The sequence below is a fragment of the Pinus tabuliformis genome, chromosome 5_1 (assembly GCF_031772625.1).
Source record: "Pinus tabuliformis cultivar Carrire ecotype Pingquan chromosome 5_1, CPIR1, whole genome shotgun sequence".
NCBI classification, from domain to species: domain Eukaryota; kingdom Viridiplantae; phylum Streptophyta; class Pinopsida; order Pinales; family Pinaceae; genus Pinus; species Pinus tabuliformis.
The window spans coordinates 494848987-494869254 of NC_142305.1; the positions used below are offsets into that span (position 1 = coordinate 494848987).

Sequence of the window (20268 nt, forward strand, 5' to 3'; positions counted from 1 at the left end):
AATGATAAAATTTATTACAAATCATAGCAATACCCATGGCCTTTTCCGCAGTCACTCGAGATTGGAGTTGCTGAAGATTGCGAGGACTAGATTTGGTAGCTATTACCTCACCTTCAGGCGCCTTTTGAAGGTAAGAGAGGGTTTAGCTAGCATGGTATCAAGTCCAAATTGGCAGGTGTTAAAGGAAAGGGCTACAAATGTAGCTGACATTGCAGGTTTTGAAACGGTGGAGGAGGCCGCTCTTGATGGGCAGTTTTGGACAACTGTGAGACAGGTATTGGATTTCACCAAGCCAATTTATAACATGATTCGGTTTGCAGATACAGACAAACCAGTGATTGGCGAGGTGTATGAGCAAATGGATACCATGTTGGGGGAAATAAAAGACATTGTTAATAACAGAGATCCCGACTTGTACAATCTGATTCACGATTGTGTGTGTGAACGGTGGAAAAGGCTTAACCTTCCACTACATTGCTTGGCGTATATCCTTACGCCAAAATACTACTCAGATTCTTGGTTGGGCAAACCTGCAGCAGGGGGTGGTGTTAGGACCAAACCCCATTTAGATCGAGAGGTAACTAAAGGATATCTGGATGCATTAGAAAAGTTGGTGCCTGACAGGGAGGAATGTGCAGCTGTGCGCCTTGAAATAGGCAGATACTTCACTGGCAGTGGTTTGTATGGTAACTTCCATGCAATGGACGACAAAGATAAATTTGATTCTCTCACATGTTGGGAAACATATGGCGGCGACGGACTTTTGCGAAAATTGGCATTGAAAGTTCTTGCACAGGTTGTAAATTCTTCTTCTGCAGAGAGGTGTTGGAGCACCTACAGTTATATACATAATGTGAAAAGAAACAGGCTCAACGAAAACCGAGCAGAAAGCTTGGTTTATGTGCACTACAATTTGAGGTTGTTGAGCCATTACTGTGATCGGGCTAATGAAGATCCCACATATAAAATTTGGGACAATCACCCTGAGGACGACAATTTGGAGGATGGCATTGTACATATGGAAGAACTAGAAGATGAGCTTGTACGGGATGAAGCTGAAGCAGCTGCAGCAGCCATGCCACCTCCACCTCCACCATCCAGTAGCAGTTCTCGGGGCCCGAGTCTTGTTCCATTGCTGTCGCCACCTCCATCGACACCCTCGCGTGGAGGCTCTAGTTCTGGTCGTCAATCTGGGCGGGAGACTCCTAGAAGACCGCCAAGACCTACTTATACTCCTGGAGACTCTTGTGGCAAGGGCCACTTGTAGATTTACAGTTTACTTGTCTTTTTTAGTTTCTATTAGACTTGTCACTTTAGTTTTCATAACTGTTCAGTGTTGAGTTTTGAGTCCTTGACTCTTGACTCTTTCATATCATTATGACATTATGATATTTTTTGTAAACATTATATCACTGTGACAATGAAAATTTGAAGTTTGAAGTTGGGCCTTGGCAATTATAACTCATTGGTAATGATTGTGAATTATGAATATGATGCTTTGTGAAAGACTAAAGTTGTTTCATTTCATCTCATTATTCATGTTTCATTTTATAAATTTTTAACATTTCATATCATGTTAACAGTTAGAAGTTAGGACTTAGAAATATCTTCGATATTACTTCTTGTAATGGTTAAACTTGGCTTACAAGTACAACTTGTTACTTTGGTGATCAATGATGATAAATGTTATTGAATTGAATGTTATTTTAATTTATTATTTTACTAAGGTTGATGATGATTATAATTTCTAGATGATTGATGTGATATGGTTCAATGATCAATTTATGTTTTTTTATGTTTTTTATGTCTATTTCAACATTCTACATGTTTTTGTTGACATATATGTATCAAAAATTAAAAAATATAAAAAATATATATATTTTTAAAAAATCGCTCCAGGATTCGCTCCCAAACCGGGAGCTTCTGAAAATGGTCGCTCCCGCTCCCGCTTCCGCTCCCGCTCCCCGCTCCCGCTCCCGCTCCCAAGTAACACTGCTCTGGACAAATACCTCCCAATCCTCTGAGACTGCGTTCAATGCGGTCCTCACCATCATCTCCTCATCCGACGTGGCCCCTATGGAAGTCAGTTGATCCCAGATCTCCTTCAATTGACCGAGGAAGGTGTCTATCTATTCTCCCTTCTTCATCTGGTATGACCACAACTGATTTTCTAGTAGCATCTTCCTCTGCATGGAAGTATGCTGATACAATTTCATCAGGGCCTCCCACATCGCATTTGCCATGTCCTTTTCGGCAATATGTGGTACTACATGGTCCTTGACCCCGTCAAGGATGATGCTCTTGGCCCTCACCATTGCCTCCTCGTACTTTTTGTTCTCAGCCAGGTCAACTGGGATCGCTATCGTGCTCAAGGCGAAGTGTTTGAGACGATTCCTATCTAGAACGGACAAGATCCTGGCCTTCCAAACTACGAAGTTTGAGGCTCCATCCAGTCTGTCCTGATCTCTTACCCCATTCACTGCCATTTCGCTACTCCTCTTTCGACTCTTCTGAGTCTCTCTACTTCCCTCCTGGAATTTCTTAGTGTGACTCCCTCTGAGCCTTGATTTCCCTCCTAGAAACCCCTCTGCCAATGTCGAGATGCCCCACTCCGATCATTAGTGCAGTTGCACCACTGATCCGGATTTTTTGGCTAGAAATCCTTGCCAGCAACTCCCACCTCCTTGGTCTTGCCTTGTTAGGTACTATTCTGACCACAGTACCCCACCAGCTTCACTCCGCAACTTACCCACGGCCTCCTATGCCCCAGCAACTAAAGGTTAGAGCCTCTAGGCTTTGTGCAATCACGGCACTAGCAAAATCCGCACCTCCTAGCCACGGGCGTCAATCCTTCCTGACTGAGAAAGGTGACTGGGCACTACGTAGGTCAGGTCTGCTCCTCTCTGCCACTGCACTGATCCTCTTCCCGACTCGAACTGATGACACAGGCACTGTGTCACCCCTTCCTTGCTGCTTTTCCGCTAGGAACAACTTCTGTCACTCGGGACAGTTGTTTCTGCTGTTGTTGCTCTGCTCGACTGATGCCCTCAGTTATCTTGTGATCTGCAACCACCCTCTGATACCATGTTGGAATTTCTAAGTGTATCTGTTAGAAATCTTTCATGTACTTTCTAATTTATTTCTTCCTACTTGTTATGTTAATTAACAAGTTATTTACCATGTAAATACTGAAAATAAATGCAAGTACATGCTCAACACATAGAGATCATCAACTGAAGGAAAAACAAGCACACGAGTGACACCGTTATTTTTGGACTAATGTCCCTGAAAAAACCCAATGCGGGAAAACTGGTGCAGCTATCTGAGGGTTTTATTATTAAGCAGTTTCAGAATACAATCTGGGTGCCAGAAATGGCTCATGGCTCACCCAACAGAGAATGCTCTCAGAAGTAGTACATATCAGTCGGAGACAGATATTCCGGCTAAAAACCTCGTATGTACAATCCCACAACTCTCAGCCGCAATCTGCCCCACAAAATCCCCTAGCGTCAGCCTCTAGGGTCTGCATCAGCCCCTGGAGGCTCTATGTCAGCCTCTGGAGCCTCTATGTCACCCACGTTGGCTCTCTCTGGCACTGCGCAGCTCCTGGCTGCCTCTGCATGGCCTCTGGCTGCTTCTGCAAGGCCTCTAGCTAGCTCTGCATCAACCCTCTCACGACTTCTGCGTTGATGCTCCCTGTACCCTCTCTGCCTCTCTACTTCTGTATTCACTACCCCTCAGCTACAACTCTGATCACTCCTTCGATTTCCTCATCAAGCCCTACCCCAGAAAATCGAATTCTTGATCAACTCGACGTGTTCTCCAAGTGACCTTCAAGCCTCCTCTTATACTTTTCTCATTGACAATTCAACGGCTGAGATTAAGTCCCTAATCAATGGCTGAGATTAGATCTGTCTTGATCCATGACTTTTGGACCATTCTCACTCAGTTTTATATTAATTCAAATTAATATTTTATTTTCCCTAAGTTTAGACTTGGGGACTCCATTAAAAATATTAATTATTTCAATATCTCCTAAACTGGTTAGATTCTACCCAAAGCATTTCTAGGTATTGGAGATCTCATGTGCTTTAGCATCTCCACCAATTTTCGTGGCTAGAGCACATCCGATGCTACCCCAAATCAACAAATTGTACTTTTGAAACCCATTAGGCTTCCTCTTTTGATGAGGATGAGTAGCCTTTTTCATGTTGCAGATGATTATGCCTTTGCTTTATCTCTTTTTTAGTAGATTATTTATTTCTTTATTATGTTCAGTTTTTAGGAGTTGCTTCAGCACTTCCGTGGCATGTCACTACTAAATTGTACTTTTGAAACCATTAGGCTTCCTCTTTTGATGAGGATGAGTAGCCTTTTTCATGTTGTAAATGATTATGACTTTGCTTATCTCTTTTTCGGTAGCTTAGTTTATTTCCTTATTATGTTCTAGTTTTTAGGAGTTGCTTCAGCACTTCCGTGGCATGTCACTACTAAACTGTACTTTTGAAACCCATTACCCTACTTTTGTGGTATGAAATTATCTTATCTTATCAAATCAAACACTTCTCAGTTTTGAACTTCCTCTCATTGTGTTATTAGCAACATGATTGACATTGAGAAGATTGTTCTGCAAACCAGGGATATATAGAATATTTTGGATGTGTTTCACTCAATGTTCCATGGGGGACATGTCTTGCAGGGTCGGGGGTGTGCCCCTGCATTTTATGTGCCCCTAGGACAAGGGGGTGCCTAGTGAAACATTTTGCCACACATCCCATCTCATGCAGCTTGGTGAAACGCACAGTGAAACATTTTGGCGATGTGTGAGATGTGTTTCACAAAATGGGGGCCTTCTGGGTGCATGCCCTCCGCACTAACCCCCCAGAAAAGCAACATGTTTGGATGTCCCCCTATGAGTTTTGTCCAGAAAACCCCAAAAATTATAAAAAAAATCATAAAAAATAAATAAAAAATCTATGCAAGCAAAGAATCTATTGCGTAATAATCAATTTATGTGGGATGAATTGTTATGCTGGGATTTTTTTTTCTTAAATAATTATTTCTAGAGATGGCCCCCTATGTTAGGCACCCCTCTGTCCCTCTGTTCCCTATGAATTTCCTTAAAATTCGGGGGATATCTCCACACAACCCCATGTGTGTTTCCCTTCTGCATCCCAAAAACTTGGTGGAACATTTGTTTCTCACATTCATCACATAAATCGGTATAGTACCTTGTTCCTATATTTCATATAGTTTCCATCTCCAAGAGCCACTATTTAGTTTGTCTCTGTCTTTTCTGAAAGAGGTGAAAACTTGGGAAGTCATGCACTCTAAAGAACTCAAGTCTAGTTACCAACAATGTGTAGACTAATTGGTAACATACTACCTGACTGCAAAGAAAATTTATTTCAAGCATTTTCCTTCCCTTCATCCATTTTACTGTCGACATAATAATTCAATTCTCCTAAAATTGTAAAGGAAAGGTACTCTACTGTTTTTGATTTACAACCAAACTCTCCTGCAATGCAATTTTAAAACATCTTTATTTTCTTGCTGCCACTTGCCTCTGACTTTTGTACTAATGCATTTCCCTTGTTGGCTTCACCATCATACCGTTTGCCTCTTAGCTTTTCTTGTAACATGTACTCTAAACTTTTTCAAAGGACCAATGACCAGTAGGAATGGTCAATGTTTCAAGAATATTTCAAATGAATAAAGCTAATTGTTAATGTCAATTGATGTGTAATTGTTTTTAACTTTTTTCTAGTATTGTTTCATTGATTGCAGACAAATGATCATTGACACCGTTAACACCTTTTAGGTGGCCACCGTTGATCTGCTATTTTGTATTTGTGACACATATAGCTTGACTTAGAGATGAGTATTCTTGTTTTATTTGCATCTTCGTATGAAAGTCGTGAACTTTTTTCTTCACCATGCATATTCCATGTCCTACACTTGAGGCACCCAGTATGATGTCATCTGCTGCAGATGACATAGTGATCATCAATCCTCCCTGGTTTACTCATATACTTTTTCTGACTTCTGACAATAATATTTCAACAGAGTTAAATGCAGAAGCTGCTGGAAAGTTTGAAAACTCCATTAGTGTGCAGATTTATTGCTAAACAAAAACGTCAGCAAAATCTTACTTCTGTCACTAATCCTTGTGATTTTGTTAGACTTTGTACGATCTTAACGTCATTTTGTTGGCTAGAATGGGTTATTCTTTGACTCTGGATAGAAGATTGCCCTTCTGGTGGCACTTAAATGCCTTCTCTTATGAAAAGTCATACCGCTTGTTGGCATCCGTATTTTTCCTCAATCTTCCTGTCACTTCAAATGATCAAAATCTGCTGGACAGGTTTCTTCATGCTAGTCTACACTACTGGAGATGCCTTCCAAACTCTCACTTGTTGTTACCTGACCTCAGTGTTTTATTTCCAGATACTGGCATAGGCTCTTGTTGATGTTCTCCAAGCTCACGGCTTTAGTGTCAAGGTCTCTAGCATAGGAGTCCCCCCCTCTAAAATTATAAAAATAAATAATAATGATAAAATCCCAACAAGAACAATTCATCCCATGTAAATTCATCATTGTGCAATCTGGTGGAAATCTTCCACTCCTGCCAATCAATGCTATAATAAGTCTGCTGAATTCTGGATGGGATATGAAATTCTACTTTCTCCAATGAGGTTGGAACCACTCTCAAACACCCTGAAACAATTAATGGTAATGTTAAAAATTTAAGTAAAAGTGGCATTCTCTGGACATTCTCCAAACAGTCATAAATGAGATTATTTGGATAGAAAAAGTAAGATAAAGGAGAATGTCTCCTTCTGTTTGGAGAATGTCTGGAGAATTTCATTTTTTATTTTAAGAATTTAATATTTCCCTAATTACCAAGGTCACAAACTCCTCAAATTTCTATCACATACTTCTGTTCTGTCTTAAAGGGATGTTGAACAAAAAATTTGGGGGCCGGGGCACCCAGGCATCTGCCTCTTAGAGTCGGTGGGGAGAAGGGGGAGAGGTGTCTAGATGCACCCCTTTTGGGGAAGTGTGTCCCCCACATTGGGAAATGTTTCCCTTGGTGCCCCATGCATAGCTTGAGAAATATGCGGGGCATGTCCCCGTGTAACATTGGAGAAAATATGTAACAAAAAAAATCCAAGGTGGTTAAAAACTTAAAATGCCAAAGGCTGAAGCAGACATCTTATAGACACGAAAACATGCATTCCTCAAATTTTTAAAAAATTAAAAAATATACATAAACCATCCAACATTTTAAACTAACAGTTTTTCTTCATTGAAAAGCAACTTGAAACATAACATACCACATAACAATGTGACATATATGATCTCATTATCTTGATTCCCTCACTAGTTTTAGGAGAATTATTAGTGTAAAAAAAAGTTCAACACACAAGGTTTTTAACACAAAAGTACAACTGAAGCAATATGATATCAATTAGATACATTTGAAATCATAAATTAAAAGTCCAGGCTCATGGTCTCAATATATTTATGTAATTGCATGTCCATCTTCATCATTGACAACGCTAAACTCTTCAGCTTTGTCATTATCTGGAATATTTCTAAGCAGTACATTGCCACCCTCATCGTCTAGGAGGTGGTGTATGGATGTAGGCACTCAGACCCCTCTTCCTCCTGTGTTTTCTTTTTAAATCCAATCCACTTCAATTTCCATTGAATTAATCAAACCTACCCACCCCATTCCAGCCACGCCGATTCCCCACATTGTACGATTCCCTCTTACTGCCACACTGCGTGTCTCGGAAAGAAAGAGAGAACCGAGCCAACCAACTTCCTCTGTACACAACAGATCCTCCTATGTGGCCTATATTATCCTTCTCTTTTCCCTTTAAAATCACTCCAACTTAGAGAAGCTTTCATTGCAATCCTCAAAGCCATCGAAATCATTAAGAAGTTCCTTCCCGAAAACAGATTCAATATTAGGTACTATAGCGGAGGGTGTTCTTTCTTCAGGAAGGATCATGTTGGATCTCTATTTCCCTCCAGTGTGAATGTGAAGATGAAAATTGATCATTCTCCCCAACCCCTGTGGTAGTATTGATGTTAGCGTCTTTGGTGGAGTGAACTCTTTCCATAAAATAGAGGCCACTGGCCTCTTACAAGTTAAAACCCACTTCTTTGCCTCCCAGGTACAACATATTCGATGGCACAACCCCACCTCTTTGCCTCCCAAGTACGACATATTCGATGGTATGCAGGTGCCTAAAATGTGCATAGAGTGGTGGTATTTAGACATAATTTTTAAGAATGTTAACTGCAGCTCTTTCGTGTTTGTAGCAACCTGTGCTTATATCAATGACCTCATTCAATTCACTTATTCCATCCGCAATTACTCATTATCTCTTAATGTCCAAAGATTGTTCATCACCACTGTCATGGTTGCCTCCGAGTTCGTGGAAGACCGATAATGTTGACTGTATCATATCTGAACTATGCCAAATATTCAATGTATTTCAAACTTCATGCAAATAACTATACACGGAAGGCCAATACAGCCTAATCATGCTACTATGCTTTAAACAGTCACAGATTGGTCTAGAAAAGAATCAATAAGACAACCACTGCTGTAATGATCTGAGATCTGAACTTCAGAATTTCTCAATACGGAAATCCTTGTCAAATTCCAGAATTGCAACTCTAAAGATAATAATAAGAGCATTCAGAGCATAAAAATTCAGTGAATAATTCTGGTGTGCACTTAATTCGTAGAGAAAAGGCTTGCCACCAAAAGAATCAACCCACTCAAAGGCCATGCAACATCCCTCATGACTTGAACCCAACCAATTAATGAATTTACAGATCAAAGATTTTATTGCAACTCTAAATATAATAACGAAATAAAACTAACAAAACATCAAGCCACTAATAGAAATTAAGAGCATAATTCTGGTGTACAACTCAATTTGTAAAGCAAAGAGTTGCCACCTAAAGAATCAACCCGCTCAAGAGCCATTCATCATCCCTTATGACTTGAACCGATCAAAGATTTTACAGCTTACCATTGTCTTGCTTTAGCAGTGTTACAACAAAATCTAGCACCTCCCCATGATGTAAAGCCCTAACCATCAAGGTGCTAGTTTTGTGCACTCTGGAAGGCTACTCACTATCACCACAATAACTCTTCCTCACACTTCTGGTTGGTTCTTCTCCAACTCGGGGAGGGGGGCTTCCGAAACAATCAGATTGCTAAGGCTATGAAGTGAAGGCTGAAGGTGAATTTTGAAGAGAGCCTTAACGAAATGGGTGGTAATAGTACAATGGATTAATGGGTGATGTGGGAAAGGAATATGAAAGTAAAATCCCCGACACCAAGTGCCCAATCACACCTTGGGAAATGGAATCAAGGGAGCATTGATCAAACAAGGCAAGTGCATGAGAATGTAAGGCAATATGGACTGCTATCCATGCCACAAATCAGCCTCAGTTTGCTAATTTTCATGGCAGAAAATTACCTTGGAAGGCTACAGGTGTCATACCTAAGCATTTGTCATGAATGTGAGGTTATGTTAACCTAGCAAAGATTTGGTTTATTATATGAAAGGTTAACATAAGAACAATAGGAACAAGAGGAGGGATAAATCCTCACATTATTATCCAAATGACATATGGTTCATTATAAAGGGAATCCCAATAGTAAAAAACTTCTCCATATAGGAGGATATGCTGCACTTGTTGATGATATTAGCATTGGACAGGTACTTCCACACACTGTTAGTTTTCTTAAAAGCCCAGATATGATTTTTATGAACAAAAATGCACTGAGCTTACTAACTTTAAAATGCAAGAAAAAACTGAAAACCATCCACAAAAATTTGACACAAATATTTTACCCTGAAAACCCCAAAAAGGGAAAACCAGCAAACAAGTGATTTTATTATCTCAGCCCATAGAGAAGAATTCTGAAAATTTATCAAGTTCAGAGGTCTTGGAAATTGTGCCACAGAATTCAGCCCAAATTTCTCCCTCAGCTATGCGGCCTCCTTGGAAATTGTCACTTCAATAAACAACCCCTGTACAGCCTCGACCTGCATGCAGCAGATGTGAACCAAAATTTGTACCTGTGTATGGCCCGTACAGCCTCAACAAATGTGCCCAACTGCTTTGGGGATTGTGCTGTCTTTCAAATGGCTGCCTAGGGATGTGTGCAGCAAGAAGAATTTGGCCTTCATTCCGATGTATGATTTCTCTCTCCTGCAATCTATTTTCTCTAGAGGCGTCCCATCACCAACTCCGGGCTCTGGAGTTTTGGTGTTTGGAATCGATTTGCAAGAGTCTCACCCATGTTCAAATCTCTGGAGGCGTCACCCACACACCCATAGTGTAGGAAGATACAAGCAATATGAAAGCAAGTCCCATCACCAACACCGGGCTCTAGAGGTTGGGTGTTTGCAATCGATTTGCAAGAGTCCCACTCGTGTTCAAATCTCTGGAGGCATCACCCATATGCTCGTAGTGTAGGAAGATACAAGCAATATGAAAGCAAGTCCCATTACCAATTCCGGCCTCTGGAGTTTTGGTGTTTGGAATCGATTTGCAAGAGTCCCACCCGTGTTCAAATCTCTAAAGATGTCACCCATACGCCCATAGTGTAGGAAGATACAAGCAATATGAAAGTAAGTCCCATCACCAACTCTGGCCTCTAGAGTTTTGGTGTTTGGAATCGATTTGCAAGAGTCCCACCCATGTTCAAATCTTTAGTGGTGTCACCCATACGCTTATAGTGTAGGAAGATACAAGCAATATGAAAGCAAGTCCCATCACCAACTCCGACCTCTGGAGTTTTGGTGTTTGGAATCGATTTGCAAGAGTCCCACGTGTGTTCTCCTTAGCCTCAAACCCTCACCTGTCAAGTGTTAAATCTTTTTTTGTTAAAGCCTCCTTGTGAGCACTCCTGTTTTGAAACTACACAAAATTAAATAACTTAAATCTATAGTCTAATGTTTCAATTAGATACCTTGTTAGGACATTAGAGCTCTCAATTGGTAAGAGTTGATGCATTAAGCCAAATTGATCGATGATGGGAATATTTTTTTGAATGCCGACAACATATCAGTCGATAGACTCTTCTGTAATTGGGAAAGGATGCCTCTTAGAAATCTAAGATAACGTAGGCAGCATGTTGCAAGGTATGAGGAATCTCATAAGCTTTTCCTAGGAGTCAAGACTATGATCAATGAGTTCTAGAACTATAAAATTGTAAGTGTTAATTTTTGTAGCATCGAATGTGTTCTAGCCACAAAATTTTGCGGAGAGGCTAGAATACATGAGATTTCCAAAACCCAGAAATTGTTTCTAGAAATTCCACCTAGAAATGACTTAATTAGATTATTAGTTAGTTTTTATATATTTCCTAAGTCTAAACTTAGGGAATATGACTAATTAATCAAAACTAATTAATTTATGGTGTGAATGTTCTAGAAACTCACACGAATCAACTTCAAGTTAATGCTAGCCATCGATTAAGATCTAATCTTGGTCATTGAAGTCTCAACAGAGGATTTTAAGAAGAAGTCGATGGGGCTTGGAGAAATCACTTACGTTGTTTGATTTCTTGGAAGATTGATTTCCTGAGTAGCAGCATTCAGTTGCTAGAGAGAGAGCTAGAGAAATCGAAGCAATGAGAGAGGGGTAGGGACAATGAAGCCGGAGGAATATTTCCAGATCTGGTGAGTGCATTTGTAGAGAGGTAGAAGAGCCACAAACAGGCTAACAATGGGGCAACGCAGTGGCCTCTAGAGGCAACTTCGAAATTGCTGGGGAGAAGCTGGGTTTCAATGTCAGAAGTTGGGCAGAGGTTCTAGAGGTCATGAGAGACATTTTCCTGAATAGCAACTGGTTAGACGGCTTGAGGAGAATTTGTTCCAAGCTGAGAGAAGAAGCAATTGTGTTAGGGTGACACAGTGACTGCGCAGAGTACAGTTTGGAAAACTCAATTTGAGCTAAGGTCAATGCTGAGATTTGCCTGTGAAGTGAGGAATTTCTCCTATCTAGATTTTCTTTCCATTTTTTCTCTATAGGATTGCCAGTTTCGACATCCAGTTGTACTCAAATTATTTCACTACTGAATATGATAAAACCTTCAGTTGTTGCACCATTTTTCCCGAGTTGGGTTTTTCTAAGGACATTAGTCCAAAAATAACTGTGTTATTTTATGTGTGTGTGCTAGTATTTTTTCCAGTGTTTATTTCTTCCACAATTTATTTGTGTAGGTTGCAGTGTGATTGATTCAGTATTTTCTGTAGCAAACAGTGAATAAATTGTTAAAAAATAATTTAACAATTAGGAGAATTATTTCCAGTTGCTACAATAGGATTTGGGTTTTCGAATTTTCACATGGTATCAGAGTGCAAATGAGCAGTTGGAGTGCTCAGTAGCGAAGGAGTTTAGCTGTTCATTGAGGGGCAACAGTTTGAAACCTAAAGGCAGCGCAGTCACCTTGGCTAAGAGGACGAATTCTTGAGGAGAAATCGAGTTTTCTGAGAGAGGGACAAAAAAATTCGATCTCTCCAGATTGAGGGATTGCAGAGGCAGAGGGAGCAACCAATATTTTTCGCAGAGAAGATCTCTAGCTAGATGCAACAGTTGCTAGAGCAAAACTAGCGTCGAGAGGAAGAAGAGCACACACTGCAAAGGAAATATTTCCTTAGGGAACTTCTAGTCTCAAGAAGTTTGAATTCCCTTGCAGATCAGCAGCAGTGGAGTTACAACAGTGGCTACTCAGTCAAGTAGAAGCAACGGCCGAGTAACAACAACGACTACTTAGTCAAGTAGCAGTAGCGGTAGAGTGTCGAGTAACAACAGCGGCCAAGTAACAACAGCGGCCGAGTAACAACAGCTGAGCAGAAAGGGAAAATAAGATTTTCGACATCATCTGAGATGGCCACTACGATCTACGAGATCAGGACAGGTTGGATGGTGCTTCCAAATATGTCATATCGAAGGACAGGATGTCCTTCCTTCTGAATGAATATGGCCTGAAGCCAGATATTGATGCAGTGGTAGCTACCCCCAAGGATACAGATCAGCGGAAAGAATATCGAAAGGAGATGGCGAGGGCGAAGAGATTGATCCTAGATGGTGTCCGGGATCATGTTGTATCACACATAGCGGCCAAGGGAACAACCAAGGAGATGTGGGATACAGTTTCCACGCTACACCAAGGCACTTCCAAGCAACGGGGAGGAAAAGTTGAGATGCACAAGGATGCAGAAAGGGGAAAGCATAGACCCCTTCCTCACCAGGATTCAGGAGATCCGGGAAAAAAATTTAGCTGTTGGGGTAGCGCCTCAACCCACAGAGCTAGTACGATTGGCACTCAACAGTGTCTCCGAGGAGGGGAAGTGAAGGAGGAGGAGAATGTGGCCCTCGCATCAAAGGGTCCTAGTCATGCGACAGCGGGAGCAACAAAAGAAGAAGGACCTGTCGAAGGTCAAGTGCTTCAGATGTGGTGAGCTTGGTCACTACAGTACCCAGTGTCCTCAGGAAGAAGAACAAGGAGGAGAAGCAGGACCAATACGCAGCGTCAATAGAGATCGATAGGCTTTCCTGCAAGATGGAGGAGGACTTTGCCATATTTGTTGATATACCCTGAGGAGTGAAATGGGATGACTTGGTGTTGTAGCCTCAAAGTGCTACAAATGGATAGGATTCTTGAGGAGGTCCACCTCTTGAATCAATACCTTGCTACGGGGCCCACAATATTTTGTAGTAGGATGGATCAATCGCAGTAGATGCAGTCAGATGCCAGAGTGACAAAGGAAGAGTCTAGTTGCAGTCAAATGTTGGGGAGCGCAGTGCAAAGTTCGCACCAATGTGGGTGGCACAGTGTAGAGTCAGCAGCAGCGTAGATGCCTCAGTGGCAACGCAAATACTAGCAAGAGTCAGAGACTCGAAGACAGATGCATCATATTGATCACAGTTGATTCAGTATTTAGGATGCTTTTCAGTTGCAGCGACAACAGCTGGAGAGGGAGTTGCAGTGCAGATGCAGTGTTGGTAGTAGTTTTGCAAAGTTAGTAGCAGCATAGATGCAACACATATCAGAGTTGCACAATATTTTGTGGGTAGCAGCAGCCAAACATCAGTAGCGTGACAGGAGATAATGCAGAGATAGGGTGGTGCTACAAGGGGCAGCAACACTAGAACACATTCCTCGCTAAGAGTGATTGTTAGTTTTTGTAGCAGAATGTGTTCTAGCCACAAACTTTTGTGGAGAGGTTAGAATACATGAGATCTCCAAAACCCAGAAATCATTTCCGGAAATTCCACCTAGAAATGACTTAATTAGATTATTAGTCAATTTTTAAATATTTCCTAAGTCTACACTTAGGAAGTATAACTAATTAATCAGAATTAATTAAGTTATGGTGTAAATGTTCTAGAAACTCACATGGATCGACTTCAAGTTAATCCTAGTCATTGATTAAGATCTAATCTTGGCTATTGAAGTCTCAATGGAGGATTATAAGAAGTCGTCGATGGGGCTTGGAGAAATCACTTGAGCTGTTCGATTTCTTGGTAGATCAATTTCCTTAGTAGCAGTCAATTGCCGGAGAGAGAGGTAGAGAAATCAACGCGGTGAGAGAGGGGCAGGGGCAGTGAAGCTGGAGGAAGATTTCCAGATCCGACAAGTGCATTTGCAGAGGCAGAAGAGCCACAGAGAGGCTGATGTTGGGGCAGCATAGTAGCCTCTAGAGGCAATTTCAAAATTGTTGGGGAGCAGCTGAGCTTCAATGCCAGAAGCTGGGCAGAGGTTCTAGGGGTCAAGAGAGACATTTTCCCAGACAACAGTTGGTCAAACGGCTTGAGGAGAAGTTGTTCCAAGCTAAGAGAAGCAACAACTATGCTAGGGTGATGCAGTGACTGCACAGAGGACAGTTTGGACGGCTCAATTTGAGTTGAGATCAGTGTCGAGATTTTCTTATGGAGTGAGGAATTTCTCCTCACTAGATTTTCTTGCCAGTTTTTCTCTATAGGATTTCCAGTTTCGACATCCAATTGTACTCAGATTATTTCATTGTTGCATACTAATAAAACCTTCAGCTGTTGCACCAGTTTTCCCGAGTTGGGTTTTTCCGGGGACATTGGTCCAAAAATAACTATGTTATTTTATGTGTGTGCTAGTATTTCTTCCACAATTTATTTGTGTAGGTTGCAGTGTGATTGATTCAGTATTTGTTGTAGCAAACATTAAACAGATTGTTAAAAATTAATTTAACAATTAGAATATTTATTTCCAGTTGTTGCAATAGGATTCGGGTTTCCAAATTTTCACATGATATCAAAGCGCAAATGAGCAGCTGGAGTGCTCAATAGCGAAGGAGATTCGTTGTTCATTGAGGGGCGGCAGTTTGAAACCCCAAAGATAGCACAGTAACCTTGGCCAAGAGAACGAATTCTTGAGGAGAAATCATCTTTCTGAGAGGGACAGAAAAAGTTGATCTCTCGAGATCGAGGGTTTATAGAGGCAGAGAGAGCAGCCAGTATTTTTCACAGAGCAGATCTTTAGTTGGATGCAGCAGTTTTGCAACAATTGCTAGAGCAGAACTAGCATCGGGAGAAAGAAGAGCACACACTATGAGGGAAAGTTTTCCTTAGGGAACTTCTAGTCTCAAGAAGTTCAAATTCCCTTGCAGATCAGCAATGGCTGATGTTATGAATATAATTCATAACAAATAAAATAAATAACAATAAATATAAATAATAAATGATCAAATGATGATTATCTTAAATAGTCATTAGCTAAGTGAAAAGGCATGTCTAAAAGACATGCCCAATCATGAAAGGACACCTACCTAGGTATATAAGCAGGGCCTCATTGTAACATTCATCATCACTTGTACTTTTTATATATATAGTAAATTATTATTACAAATACCTTTGAGTATTTTTACGTTTAAGTCAACAAGCTATAAGTTTTGTTGCTTCAGTGGTACCAGAGCCATGAAAGACTTTGAACATTATCCACCGCACAATATAACCATGCGAGTCCTTGAACATTGTACGCCGCATAATATGTCATTAAATTTTCGCCCTGAATGCATTGAGCAGTTTAGTAAAATTCAAGAAAAGCTTCGGCAATTGGAAAAATCATATGCAGAAGTTAAAGTGTGTCTAAAGCGGATCGATAATAAGGAAGATGATAGCGACTACGAAGAAACGAAACAAGGTGATGCAGAAGAAGAAGATTTTGATCAGAATGATGATAATGAAAATGAAGATGTAATAGATAATGATGAATATGAAGCTGGTATAGATCAAGACGAGGATCCCAATGAAGCTAATCTTGATGTGGGTAAGAGTGATATAGATCAAGATGATGATCTAGATGAAGATGATGTGGATGAAGACTATCTTGAGAAACAATAAGATGAACGATATCATAACAATGAGGAAGATTGCATATTTGAAAAAGAAAAAGTGGATTATGGGAAAGAGGAGGAGGAAAACCATGATCAAAATGATGTTGAACATGTTGAATTGGTGTCTTCTCAAGGTGACATGAATGACAATCAAAATGGGCATATGACAACTGAAGATGAAAAGGCCAAAGATGGGATCGCTAGCAAAGGAAGCATCGCAGAAAATAATAAAGACATACAAAAAATGTGGGTATCTCAGAAGTTCGGGACCATGTAACCTCAGCCTTCATCTCTACCAGTAATGAAGTGTTCGAGAGCACCAGTGATAAGGAAACATGCACAAGCTCCATCATCCCGAAGGTCAAGGTCCAAACCCATGTACATGAAGAGTTGAATGAAGTTTTTGTTGTCAAAAAGCAGAGTATGGACATAGACTTGTGCCTGGCTCAGTGGAGAAATGAGATGAACCTTGACAAGGTTGGAAGTCCATTATGGAAGTTCCCATTAGTAGTAAACGATGAAGAAGAGCTTAATGGGACATTTTTCGATGAACAATTGCAGATCCAATTTCATGGATTTTATGCACAAACCACTAAGTCCCAAGTTGAGGTAGCGCATAAAGTGTTTGATATGAGGGGTCCTCAAGTGAGGGCGCGGACAAATCTAGAAAACGTGGATGTTGAGCAAATGATGGGTACAGCAAAAGGAAAGCGTATTGTAGTCCTTCTAGATTATGATGGGACACTTTCTCCTATTATAGAGGATCCTGAGCAGACATATATGTCTGATACGATGCGTTCCACAGTACAGGAAGTTGCAAAATATTTTCCAACTACAATAATTAGTGAGCGGTGCAGAGATAAGGCATATGATTTTGTGCGACTAGCAGAAATATATTATGATGGAAGCCATGGGATGGATATTATTGCACCTGCCAGAGCTTTTAATGCCTCAAAGAATGGTTCTAAAAAAACTAGAGATAAAAAGGGTAATGAAGTTGTTCTCTTCCAACCTTCTAAGGAGTTTTTACCCATGATAAATGAGGTATCTAAGTTATTGAAAGAGAAACTAAAGAGAATACAGGGTGCATTGGTGGAAAATAACAAATTTTGTGCTTCAGTGCATTTACGTTGTGTAGAAGAGAAGAACTTGAGTTTACTCGTAGAAAAAGTAAAAAGTGTGCTCAAGGACTATCCTCTTTTACATCTAACCCTTGGGGAAAAGGTTTTAGAGATTCGTCCATCAATTGAATGACACAAGGGAAACGCCCTTGAGTTTTTACTAGACTCATTAGGCTTATCAATTTTGAATGATGTTATGTCGTTGTATATTGGAGATGACCGGACGGAGGAAGACGCTCTCTACATTCTCGAAGCCATGAACGAGTTTGGGAATACTAAAATTGAAACCAATTGCATATATCAGAGCCCCTGCAGATCCGAAGAATCCCAACCAAGATTTGAGCTCTTAAAGCGATTTTATTTATTTATTTCCCTTTTCTTTTTCGTTTTGACCCTGTTTGGGCCGACAATCTGCGGTTTTTGTGTTCTCCCAGGCCAATCGCTTATTATCGGAGCAAACCGCTCAACCATTGCGCCGTTCAACTATTACGTCATGGTCAACGTCCAACCATTGTTTCCTTCATACCGCCCGTCGTATCCTGACATTTTTAGATCCTAAAGTTTCCCTGCTAACCAAATCTATACCTTACATATTTTATCTATCGTTGCTGAGAAAATATATGAAACACTGCATGTGCTTTTTTGGCTCCACCAAAATCCACAAAAAATACCATTTGTCACTATAAAATTCAAAACCCTTGCCTGAGTCGAATGCAGAAGTTGGCCACTTGCCAAGAAAGACTGAGTATGAGGGTTTAAAATAGAAGAGCGTGATCATGGTTTTCATGGGCATGCCGCCATGAAAATATGCAATAGACTCCCAACGTCACCTTCGTCGTCTGCAAGGAAAAAGATAATGCTTCTGTAATGTGGATGTGCAAAGACATTCTTCCACGTTCGGTAGTTTGCAGTCCTCACCGCACCTTCAACCCGTCATTACTTCGTCAACCGTCGTACCTCACTATCAACCATCACCTGTTATATAAGTCGTGTTATGCAAGTAATATAATATAGTTATATAATGTCGCTATATAGTTATATAACCCAATTATATTATATAATGCATATAATTATATAAACTTATTATGAATATAAAAAAAGAAAAGGGGATAAAAACAAAAATATAATAATATTATTATTAAAAAAACGATAACCCTAATTCAAGACAGTGTTACTAGCAAATTATACAAACGGAGGTCCCAGTGACATTGAGTTACATATGCCGAGATGACAAATGCAAAATGAAAAAAATTGTTAGCAATATAACTTTGCAGACAAAGCTTTTGAAGAAAGGGGCAATGTTATGAATATAATTTTGTTAAGTTATGGTATGTTCTATGCTTAGAGCAGTTTACTTCAATTTCTTCTTATTAGCCACTATTTACCAATCACATTAACATAAGGTAAAACGCTAATAGAACATTAATAAATCAATAGAAAACAAGCCAAGACAAGAGACACCAGATGTGGCAGCAAACCCCAATGTGGGGAAACCCTTTGATTAATTCTTCTATAATATTCAATAGTTCAGCAGAGAGAGAGATAGTACAAATATACAGTTCTGTAATTTTATGACAGCAGTGATAAAACCCTAACCAGCACTTGCAAAGTTGGTCAAACAATGCACAAATGACCTTGAGTCAACCTTGGTCAACTCAACCTTCAACAGCAATGAAGGTCAACCCAAAACAGCGCAAAAGAGATGGTCAAAAACAGGTCAATGCATATGTAGCCCTGCGTTCAACCCTAACCAGTTAGCGTCGGTCAATTCGGTGGTCAAATTCAGGTCAACGGATTGCTGAACAGATTTGCGACTTTCTTGATGGAGACTCCTCACACTAGGCCGAAGTCAAAACACCTTCCTCGTTGGTCAACGCAATCACCCTTAGCTTGTTGCACCTAGGTCAACCACAGTCAACGCTGAAACAGACCTGCGTCCTCCTCCTAGCTACATTTTCTTTCCTTGTTGCGTCCTTCTTCTCCCACGTGAGAGATGTTGCTCCTTGTATACCCAATCAAGTAAGGAGAGAGAGAGAAGAATGTAAGATGAGATGAGATGAGTGAATAATGCCTCAACCTATCTTGTATTTATATGAAACGTTGAGCATGTGTGCCACACATTTAGTTGTTGGCCGACCTTGACAATTTGTCAAGTAAATACAAATAAATTCATATCTCCATAAATACTTGTCAGAATCGGATGATCGTTAGATCAATCCTACACCTCTCAACGAGAGGAATCCAAGAAAAATATTAGCTGCCATAAATAAGATGACCCACGTGGAGCTTGGCCCTAGTTGCCAATTTTAACAAATTCATAACAACTAGAATAAATATAAATAATAAATGATCAAACGATGATTATCTTAAATAGTAATTAGCTAGGTGAAAAAGCATGTCTAAAAGACATGCCCAATCATGAAAGGAAACCTGCCTAGGTATATAAGTAGGGCCTCAGGGTAACATTCATCATCACTTGTACTTTTTTTATATATAGTAAATTATTATTACAAATACCTTTGAGTATTTTTACGTTTAAGTCAACAAGCTATCAGTTTTGTTGCTTCATCCGAGTAGCGGCAACGGCCGAGCAGCTTCAGCTAAGCAGAAAGGGAAGAGGAGATTTTCGACATCATCTGAGATGGCCACTGTGGACTACGAGATCAAGAAAGGTTGGACGATGCTCCCAACTATGTCATCTGGAAGGCAAGGATGTCCTTCCTTCTGGA

The 20268-nt window shown here is 40.3% G+C and overlaps 1 protein-coding gene and 1 pseudogene across 3 annotated transcripts in view; one reads left to right on the forward strand and one right to left on the reverse strand.

Moving 5' to 3' along the window:
* The window catches only part of LOC149165655 (BTB/POZ domain-containing protein At1g63850-like), a 115239-nt gene that overhangs the window by 82623 nt on the left and 12348 nt on the right, over positions 1-20268 (reverse strand). The window lies entirely within an intron of this gene.
* Positions 16842-18098, forward strand: LOC149165656 (putative trehalose-phosphate phosphatase C pseudogene; annotated as a pseudogene).